Raw genomic sequence first — 11,509 nt, 5'->3', positions numbered from 1 at the left:
TCCTCACTTACTGAATAGCTCTCCAAAGTCATTTTTCCCTGAGCAGTGCATGAAAGCCAGGCCTGTCCTTCCATAAAGCACCACTCCCAAATCTTAGTTTCTTCCTTACTTCCACTAGAAATGACATACCATCTCTTCTCTGATTTTTCTCCTTTCTCTCCATTTCCTATGGACATGCACCCTTCAGTCTGCAAAGAGTCCTAAAAAAGCTCTTTGTGCTCAGTGGTGCCTCCTGCTTGGGTCGCTCTGCATCCCCACTGCCGCTTCAGAGGTGTCCTGGCCACCGCTGTGGTGCCAGCCGTCAAGAAGGAATAGGAAACTGCTCCAGGTGTAAAGCAATACTCTAAACCTGGCAGACTGGGAGAGGGGGAGGGAGACGCACGGTCTTTTTTAGCCTGGATTGATTCCCTTGCCCACTTCACGCTGCAGCCTCACAGACACTTGCATCAGTGGAGCAGGCAATGGCATGGAATTGGTGGGATCTGTGCTGCTGGATGCTCCTTGCCAAAAAGACCAGGGTGGCACATGGATGTGCTCTGCCCTGCTCAGCCCATCCCTGCTGGCCGGTGGCTTCTGTTTCACTCCTCCAAAATGAACTCTTCCTTCCTCCTTTCACGTGGGGAGTTCATGGCAGCTGGAGTTGAGAGTTTTTAATTCCCACAGAAAACCAGGGGTGTATAAGTTCAAGGTGGCATTGTTTTAGCAGAGTGGTGTTGGCCCATCACACAGATGAGGGTGTGTTTGACTGTGCTGGCTTCTCTTACAGCTTATCTTAAGTTTTGTGATATCAGGTGATGTTGGTAGGGGGCAGTTGTTGAAATCAGATGATCATATGTTAATCCCAGCTTTCTTTTTCCTTTCTTAAAGCAAGCTTGTGGCAGCAAAATAAGGGAAGCCTGACAGCATGGCACAAAGCCTGAAACATTTCAGGACCCATAAAACACACTTCAAATGAACGCATTTTGTAAAATCTCATTAGTTTTTGAGGCTTGATTCATGACAGCTGAATCCTCAGGACTGGCAATATTCATATAATGTAAAAGAGCTATAAACATTAAAGAAGTAAAAATGCACAAAGCTTCTACATCAGTCACCAGCTGCAGCCAAGCTATGGCTCATTGGAATTTATTGCAGCGTCTTCAAGCAGAGCAAGTGGCGAAGTGCTGCTATTACTTCTGATTACAAATGGACTGGGTAAGAGCACTGGTGCTATAAACACCCCATTACAGAATGGGCTGCACAGTACAACACCTACTATATTAATAACATTCAATTCTTCAGATTCAAAAATAGTGCTCTTAGGAAGAAAAGCAATTGCATTCTAGTCTGACACCTAAAAGGAAATGTGGGAAGGAAATAACTGTAACTGGCACATCTAATAATGGATTATGATGTTACCCTCCTGGGAACTGGAGGGAATTGTCCTGCACTTTAGATTGGAACTAGCCTGCTTTCTCAAACATAAATCTGTGTTAATCCTTCTACAAGCTAAAAAAAAAAAAAAGCCCAGGTGAGCTTTTGGCTCCCATGGAGCTCCTCTGTGCCATTTTGATGAAAGAAAAGGATCAGAAAGCTGTCTCTATGGTTCATCTGAAAGCAGCCCTCTAACAAGGGAACCAGAGACATCCCTGCTACCTCCCCCACACAGTGTCTCCACACCTGCTGACAACAAGAAGAGGCTGGAGCAACCTGCCCTTTGGTAGGCTTTACCTAACACAATGATCCCTCAAGGCCTTTGGCAATTCCAAGATTAGAGGGCTCGGCTGAACACAGAAGCTGCACCAATTTGACTTATATCATGGCTTTGATTTGCATTCCCAGAGCCAGCTCAAGGTGTGGTTTCACAGGTTCCTCTGTTCCCATCCCCTTGCCAGAGGTCTGTCTCTCCCAGCAGAGCTGGTGGCCATTGCCCTGGGTGCTCATCTCAGCTGGTTTTGTGCAAAAAGCCCCACAAACCTTCCCACACACCTGCCTTCATCAGGCACCCGTGGGAGGGCACTGGACTTTTGCCCTGGAGGAGCTGGGGCACAGGGAGGCTCATTTCTGCCAGCGCACAGCACGGTGATGATGACGGCAGCACAAGCGCTGAGTAAACACCTGTGGAGGGGACTCCTCCAACATAGCAGCAAGGGCTGTCAGCCTTTGTCAGTCAGCACAGCTGCTCCACAGCCCCAGGGGTTCAAACCCTTCCTCTCCCACAGCCCAGCATCATGCCAGGCCACGTGACTGGGATAGCAGGAAAGGAAGGGAATGCTCTCTGTCTCATCCCATGATCCTTTAACTGCTGAAATTCAGGCAGGAGGAGCAAAGTGAGGGATTGTGGAGGTAGATAGTTTTAAGCCCATTGCATAGACACTGCACCAATGGCATTGAGTAGATGGCTGATGTGATGAAGACCATCTAGCAAGCAAATTACAGAACTTGGAAAAAATGTTACCTTAGACCCTTTCCAGTAACCCACTTACTTCACAGTGCCTCCAGCTGTGAACTCCTCTGGCAGAGACAGACCATAGTTAAATGCTTGCATCTCCCTCCTATCCCCTATCCAGGAATCAGCCTTTAACCAAACCTGTGCTATCCTGCCTAGGCCCCCTTCCACCACCCAGATCATGCACAAGGGCCTTACATGACTGCACTCACCCTCATACACCCTGGAGGAGTGGCATGGGACATATTCATGCTTTTAGACCCACCAGTTTATTCATCCCAGACCAACCTTGTATCTTTGGTTAAACTGATGAGACATTACACATGGGCTACAACAAAAAACCCCATGACCTCTGGGAAATAAAATGGCTGAAGAGAGGCCTAAAGGTTTGTTTAAACCTTTGTCCTGTCATTTTTTTCAGACTAAGTAGTGCATAAGCACAGCTGAAGATCCAGCCTATTTTGTAGCAAGTGTAGATTTAATAAATCTGTCTCGACTCCAGTTGTACAATGAGAAGCTGTTACAATGGGAGGAAATCGGCTGAGCTCATATTCTTCCCTGAGACAAAAGTTCTGGGCACAGCTAGATGAGAAAATAGCTACAGCTTTTCTAAAGAGCCAGTGAAATAAAATCACCAGAGGAAGTACTCCAAAACCCTTCAATACAGCAAACTGTGTAGGCAAGCAGTACAAGCAAAGATTACATCACTGCCAGAAACAACCAAATAGCCCCATCAAGGTAATTACCAAGTATGAGGCAAACAGCTGGATCAGGGTATGGGTAAATATTGCTAAACCAGAATACTGAACATGTTATCCTGGAGAACAGAATGGGAGCATTTCAAGGCATATGTTAATTCATCAGCTCTCACCAGTATTCTTGATCAGAAGTGCTTGTGTTTCCATAGTGCCTTGGGAAGCTGTGAACATCAAAGCCCAGACATACACACACATCCAGGTCCACCAGCTCTGCCAGGCAGGGATGAATCTCCAGCAAGCAGATGATAACAAATAGCAGGAAGCCCATGAAAATACATCTTAAGCTAGCTCTGGGAACAGGAATCAAAGCCACAGTTTAAGTTACTTTGATTCAGCCCCTGTGTAGAGACTAGAAACTGAAAATCAAAGTGGGGCTTGGTACCTTTTTAAAGGAGCCAATTCATCACAGCCTAAATGAAAAGAGTTAGTAGCTCCCACAGAAGTGCAGGTACAATTCTCAGCTGAGATGTGAGAAGCTCTTTTCTCTTTTCAGAGCTGGTTACACAAAGAAGTTTACTTTGAAACATGTGGTGCCTCAATGTAATTGCTTCACATAAACCAGTGTGCAGGAGCAGCCTCCAAATGAACACAGGGCTTCTTCCCGAGTCATTGTTTCTGCTTGGAGAAAAAGGGCGAGGATGCTTCAGCTGGACACCAGGGCACCTGGTGGAGTAGCTAGGTGTGGGATAGCTCCAGTGGCACCCAGTGGGGCAGGGGACAGGGCATAGCCAGAAGTCACAAATTTCCACCCAGATGTTTGCACCGTCAAATCTCTGTGATTCACCTTTTGGGTGTTGTCGTTGTTCCACTTACCAACAAATCGCTATGAAGAACCCAGTTCTCCCCAGAGTAACTGGGGGTGGTGGCCATCACTGCGGGGACACTTGGCACACCAGCATCAGACAGCTGCAAGTTTTCCAGGCACAACTCTTCCATGCAATTTTAGCTGCCATCTTCCCAGCTTCATCTTCCTCACCCAGCAGCACAAGCGCCACAAGTACAAGGATGCAGAGGAGAAGCAGAAGGAGTTCAATACAGTTCTCTTCTGGTAGAAGTGCATTTCATATGTCTTCCCTCTTTGCCATGAGCTTGGGAGAGTGGAGAGGAGTATGCTGAGGGCCACCACTGGCCCACAGAATGCGCTTCAAGGTGTGAAAAGGCACTTTTCTCATGTATTTGCAGGGTTCCCCAGATGGAGGAGGAATGATGCACCTGACTCCATGTTCTTAGAAGGCTAATTTATTATTTTATGATACTATATTATATTAAAGAATACTATACTAAACTATACTAAAGAATACAGAAAGGATCTTACAGAAGGCTAACAAGATAATAATGAAAACTCGTGACTCCTTCCAGAGTCCTGACACAGCTTGCCTGTGATTGGTCATTAAGTCAATTCACATGAAACCAATGAAACATGCACCTGTTGAATAAACAATCTCCAAACACATTCCAAAGCAGCAAAACACAGGAGAAGCAAATGAGATAATATTGTTTCCCATTTTCTCTGAGGCTTCTCAGCTTCCCAGGACAAGAATCCTGGGCAAGGAGATTTTTTCAGAAAATATGACAGTGACACTTTTTCACATGCAGTTACCTGAGAGATATTGCATCAGACTGTCTGCTCAAAAGGACACAGCCATCACCATCCAGAAAGGTGTTGTCAGGGCAGCATGTGGAAATCCCCAGGTCTTGGAGTGTTGTTTGTGTCACCTGTGAGGGTCCCTAATTTCACTGGCCTGGCACAGCCCTTGCTGCTGTTATGCCTGAGCCAAGGCTTGCTAACAAATACAACCAGGTGCAGGTACTGGGTGCAGCCCTGGCCTCGATGGGGCAGAGCAGCCAAGAACAGGATCACTCCTGCCTCCCTGGACCAGCCCCATCTTGGGCTATGCCACTGATGGTACCTCAAGCCCCACGGCTTTCCAGTACAACTTCATCTAGGAGTTGTCTGCTCTGCTTCAGGCCTTCTGAAAACCTCAAAGAGGTCTTAGCTTTACAGTGTATGCAATTCATCAGATTGTCACCTGACTCCACTGCTGGAAGAAAGGAGGACTGACATCCCACTTAAAACTGTCATTAGCACTGCCAGGGTTTCTTCTTTAGTTTCTAGAAGGTTCTGTGAGCACCCTCTATGTGTGGCTCAGTAAGGTGTTGGTGGGACATCTGGGCCATAGAAAAACCCATTTAAAGACTGCAGGAGCAGTGAGAGGCCAGCAGCATAGGGCAGTTCCCCATCACCACAAGCTGTGTGGAGACCCCAGCCAGGCTCCATGAGCTGAGGGAGATTGCTTCCCTCACTGCACCAGAGAGAGAGGGACTGGCCTCAGCTGGAGACCAGGGCTTAGATGTTATAAGGCTGGCTTAGCAGCCTGTGTTCATCCACCAGAGTGGCAATTTCCAGAGCATGTGTCAGACAGCCCTCCTACACTGATGCTGGGAGCAACGCCTTGGATACAGGCCTGACATAATACTGGGAATATTTGTCATGATTTATGGTATGCAGTATCACTAATACAGGGACATGACCTGATGAGCTCTGTGAGACCTCTCCTTTCCTATGATGTGCAAGTTCTGCATGCTTGGCAAGCTTTCATTATTTTTAAATAAAATGAAGGATGTCAATTAACTGTGGGAAATATGTCAGACTTTGTTAATGCACTTTGTACTCCTTTATTAATTTTTCATACTGCCATGGATGCAAGTCTGCTTGGGGAAATACCAGTCCTACACAGTGCATTTCCCTGCAGGGTCCTGTGTTGGGAGGAGGGAGTGGAGAAGAGGGGGAGGCTCTCTGTTATTGTTCAGTAAGATTTTCAAAGTGCCTGTGTACACTCATGGGTGTATAAAACTGTGCAACTTGTGCATAATCAGTTTGAGTGCCTGAGTCCTGGCCTGTGGGGCCTCTCTCCCTGCCTGCAGCATCATTCCAAAAGCTTAGGTTCTTTTCTAGGTCATGATCAATTTTATATATTGGATTACATGCTGGATAATGCTGGTGCATTAAAAAAAAAGTAAAATTCAGCTTTAAAATTACAAATATTAGAAAAAAGTTTTTTCTCCCTGGAAAGTGCAGTGCTTTAATGCTGTGCAAACAGAGCAAAGGCAAGGGGCTTAATAAAGGACAAGGGAGATTCTGGTATACAGAGCTGAGTGCTCTTGGCATGCTGTGGAGAGTCCTGCAGTGTGTGTGACCAGATTTCCTTTCCAGGAATCTTGGGAACATGTGACTTGGTGTGTCATGGCTCTGCAATCTGCTCACAGCATCAAAGGTGGATCCACCTCCATGAACAGTTTTTGCACTGGTTCTTTGAAAAGGGAGACATCTGTCTTTCATTCCCTGGACTCTGCTCCTCCCAGAGCATCACGCCCCTGTCCTGCACATTTCCACATTTCTTGGGGCTCAGATAAGGTCACCAAATGTTTCTTTCTTTATTTTTCCCTTTCTTCACTCTCAGGCCCTCTCAGACCCAGATCTTGAGATGTGTGATCTCAAGGAGTGTGAGCCTGTAAAGGAACAAAGTCAAAACCCTGAATTTTGGAAGAGTGAACATCCAGCTCTTTAAAGAGTTGGTGAATAAGATTCACTGGGAAACTGTCCCTAAGGACAGAGGTGATGACCAGTGCTGGCAGCTCTTCAAGGCCCATTTTCTTAGAGTGCAGAAGTGCTCTTCCAGTGTGCAGGAAATCAAGCAAGGCAGGCCAGAAACTGACATGGATTTGCTCCTCAGACTGAGCAGTAAGAAAGAAATGCACTACCAGTGGAAGCAGAGACAGGTGACCTGGGGAGAGTGCAGGGACACGGTTCATATGTCTAGGAATGGGGTCAGGACAGCCAAGGCAAAGCTGGAACAGGACTTGGCAAGAAATGTAAGGAATTACAAGAAGGGATTCCATAAGGACATAGGTCAGAAAAGAAAAGGCCAAGGAGAGTGTAGCCCCTGTGATAAGCCAGAAGGGTGACACTGATATGGAGAAGGCTGAGGTAGTCTATGAGTTGTCTCAGTCTTCACTGATAGTCAGGCGTCCCACTTCTCCCAAGTCCCTGACCCTCTGCATGGGTGGTAGGGAGTGAAGCCCCTCCCTGTATAAGGGAAGAGCAGTTCAGGATCACTTGATGAAGCTGAATAGCCACAAGTCTATGGGACCTGAGAAGATGCATCCCAGGGTCCTGAAGGAACTGGTCAATGTTGTTGCTAAGCCACTCTCCATCATATTTGAAAAGTCATGATGGTCAGGGGAAGTCCTTGGTGACCAGAAACTGGAGACATCACTCCCATTTTTAAAAAGAAGATCCAGGGAACTACAGAGCAGCTGATCCTGGGAACACCATGGTGCAGAACCTCCTAGACAATCTGCTAAAGCACATAAAAGAGAAGGAGGTGTCAGCCAGCACATCTCTACTGAGAGCAAATCACGCCTGATCAATCTGGTGGCCTGTGCTGGAGTGATGGCAAGAGAAGACCAAAAGACATCAGTTATGTAGTCTTCTGTTAGGCCTTTGGTGTGGTTCGACATGATTTCCTTATCTCCAAATTGAAGAGACATGGATTCAGTGGGTGGAGCGTTCAGTGGATAAGGAATTGGCTGGATGAAAGCAGCCAGAGAGTTGTGATCAATGGCTTTGTGTCTAGGTGGAGGCCAGCAATCAGCTGTGTCCCTCGGGCCCTGTCTTGGGACCAGTGCTCTTCAGTATCTTCATCAGTGACACAGACAGGGAGGTCAAGGGCACCTTCATCATGTTTGCAGATGACCTGAAGCTGAGCACTACAGATGACCCAAAAGAAGGACAGGGTCACTTCCACGGGGACCTGACAGACTCAAGAAGTGGCCCATGAGAACTTCCTGAAATTCAACGAGTCCAAATGCAAAGGGCTGCACCTGGTTCAGAGCAATCCCAGATATAAGCACAGATTGGAAGAAGTCATTGAAATCAGTCCTACAGCAAAGGACTTGGATATTCTCAGGGATGAAAGCTGGGCATGAGACAAGAGTGTGTGCTCACAGCCCAGAAAGCTGACAGCATCCTGGGCTACCTCAAAGGAGCTGTGGTCAGCATGTCAAGGGAGGCAGTTCTCCCCCTCTGCCTGCCCCACGAGGTCACCACCTGGAGTACAGCTGAGAAAAGATATGGACCTGTCAGAGTGGGTCTAGAGAAGGGCCATGAATATGGCCAGAGGAATGGAGTACCTCTACAACAAAGACAGGCTGATGTTCTGCCTCAGAAAGTTGGAGAGAGTAAAAAATTGGGGAACCTAGAGCAGGCAGAGTGCTTTGGGCACCTGAAATGCTGCCTGCCTCCCTTGCAGCCCTGCTCTGAGTCCAAATGGCCTTTAATGCTGCCTTTTGATGAACCTGAAGGCTCGTGGAAGCAACCTTATCAAAGCCTTACTAACAGGACCCTGCAGTGTATGTCCTACTTGGGCTCCCTACACTTCTTCTGAGAGAGAAATGTCACGTAAAAATTGTTAACAGTAGGTAAATGGCATGACAGGACAATGAGATGGCTCAGGAGGGTGAATGCCAGAGTGCAGGATTCAGCTTTAACACACATGGAGGTATGGGAGGAGGCCCACAGGGAACCACCAGTTGCCACAGGGCAATTTATCCTGGAGGTTTATTCAGGGTTCTCTGAGTTGCAGTGCATTCTGTAGGTATAGATACCTTCCTGGCCCCAAAGTAAATGTGTATCTGTAAAAATACTGTGCATTTCATAGGTGACATTGCTGTAAGGAGCCATGCCTGTCAGTGTTGTGCAGTGTTTGGATAGCCCAGACATCTGAGAGATGCTGCACAGCCTGCTCTGTGAGGGCTTTGTGGCAAGATCTTTAAATGTCCTGGCCTCTCCACGCTGGTACTTAAAGGTCAGTTGTATTCTGAAAAGTTACCTTGATAGGCACAGTGAAAATTTGTCTTTCTAATCATCAGATTTGCCTAGCTAGCAACAGAATATGTTAATTTCCAGATGTGCCAGTTCAGGGTAAGTTCAGCAGAGAGAGCCAGAGCAGCTTTTTCTGCATCCTCAGTAGTAAGGTCTGTGTGAAAAAGGCTTCCAATTCTGCAAATGTGACTGGAGTAGAAATGTGCTATCTTGGGTGAAGAAGTTCTGCAGCCTTAGCTGTCATAAAATGTAGAAAATCCTTATTTTAGCGAGTGAATTCCCCAGATGTGCCTGGGAACAAGTCAACTGACTACAAAAGATCTATTTTATCCACCATGACTATTTAGAGTAAAACTGCACTTTGAAGTTTGGTAGGCACTTCTGCAATAGAGGGGTTTGCCCTGATGTCCTTGGCCAAAAATAGTGGCTTATTTTTGTCCTGCTAACACATGCCAGCTGGCTGCCACCCTCCATTCCTGACGCAGCTGCATTTCGGTTCTGCTGTTTATGTAAAGTTTGTGCAGTGTGATTTAGGGTCCTTTGGGATGAAATGTACTGTGTAAATATAAACTCTTATTTCCAATGCCTTTCTGTAGCCATTGAGGGCCTAATTCATCCCACTATGCAGGGGTTTACACCAAGACTTGGCCAAACAGATGCAGATCCCAGCATTGTCTGGCACCCAGTGGGTTCAGCCTCTGGAGAAAGCTCCCATGAGCAGCTTCTGGAGGCACCACAGGGCTGCTCAGTGTCCCAGCACCCAACCCCAGCTTGGCCCAGGATTTGGAGCATCCCAGTGGAAAACTCTTTTGAAGACAAGGTTTTTGTTTGGCATTTTACTACATAAGCTTGTTGTTTGTTAACAGATTGGAATCTGGATTTGGAGTTTTGAATATTCCTTCACACTAGGCTGTAGGATAGTTTGGATCCATCTGGTTAATTTACCAATACAGTTGAGCAAGTGATAAGTAATAGGGTGTGCTACAGCCATCTAAGTGCTTCTCTTGCAAGGTCAGATATCCCCATAATTGGGAATAGTGTGCAAATATATTGCTTTCACAAAAAAATAAGCCCTGCTGAGGAATTGGAAGAACTGTGAACTCGATCCACTTTGATTATATCTTGCCATCTCTTGACAAGTGTGGGCCTATTCCAGACTAGATGCAACACATATCCATAATTAACACTACACAATACCAAATGCAACATTTGCAACATAGCAAAGCAGATGATCTGCAAGATATAGCTGCCTATTTAAATAGTGTCCTGAATATTTATGCATAAGGATTTCCATGTCACTTCAGCTGTAGAGAGAGTGGAAAAATGTGGGGGGAAAAAAAAAGTAAAGGCAAAGTTTGAAACTCCAGGACGGAAAACTCAGGGGTCTAGGATTACCTGCCTAACACAGCCTCCCAGCAGTTTATTCAGGGATGTTCAGCATCCCCTCACTGCAGCAGAAATTACTTTGAATAACAAGAGATTTCCCATAGATTTTAGAAGCTACAAAACATGGAGCAAACTTCATGTACCTTAACAGCAGGTGAAGTTGAAATTTCACCTGTGCCCAGCCAGCACCAAATTCTGCCAGCCCAGACAGAGCCTGTGACATGAAATCACATCCCCATATTTGTGAGTTGATAAGCAGAATGGTTTTCAGACTTCCAGCTTCACCTCCTGCAGATGATTCAATTCAGGTGAATGCCTCTGCCTCCAAGAGCAGCAGAGTGGGGCAAACCTGAAAGTGTGTCTCTTTCCCCATAACTCTCTCTCCTTTGCAATGAATTCAGTTTTCACATGTGCAATAGCAGCAGCACATACTCTCAGGCTGAGCCTTTCATGTGCACTTTGAATTGGCACTGCAGCCTCACAAGGGGCAGGAAAGGGGAGCTGCCTCAGACGGAGGCTGCTGAGGATCTCCTTGTCAAAACTCAAACATGAAAGGACACTTGTGGACTTCTGTCCCAGGCAAGAAAAATTGCAGTCCGAAGGAGCTTGCTATGCCTGGTACAAAATGCTGATATTTGCTCATTAGAGCAGGGAGGTGAGGTCTCCTCCTTGCTTCTGGGAACACCTTGGTCATCCACAGAGCTCCTTGTAAGCAATAGGACACCATTTTGAAGATGACCAGACACCTTTTTCAGACAGGCTACTGGGACTTCACAAAGCAGGTGGGAATACTGCACCAAGAATTAAAACCTGGAGCTGCTGAATTTACAACAACCAGCAAGACTACCCTGAACATTGAAAATGCAGAGTAAATATGATCCAGATCTCCAGGCCAGAGAAGCCATCCTGCTGCATTTATGGGATGATGCAAGCCCACTCCAGCAGAACCTGTCCCCCTCCTGGAGATGGACTCACTTGTCTGAAGGCAGAGGAGACCATGCCCATCAAACCTGGACCAACCCCATCCCCAGCTCCACCTGCTATCAAGTCCCA

Source organism: Zonotrichia leucophrys, chromosome 2 (assembly GCF_028769735.1).
Source record: "Zonotrichia leucophrys gambelii isolate GWCS_2022_RI chromosome 2, RI_Zleu_2.0, whole genome shotgun sequence".
NCBI classification, from domain to species: Eukaryota; Metazoa; Chordata; class Aves; order Passeriformes; family Passerellidae; genus Zonotrichia; species Zonotrichia leucophrys.
Note: the sequence above shows the minus strand (reverse complement) of the source record.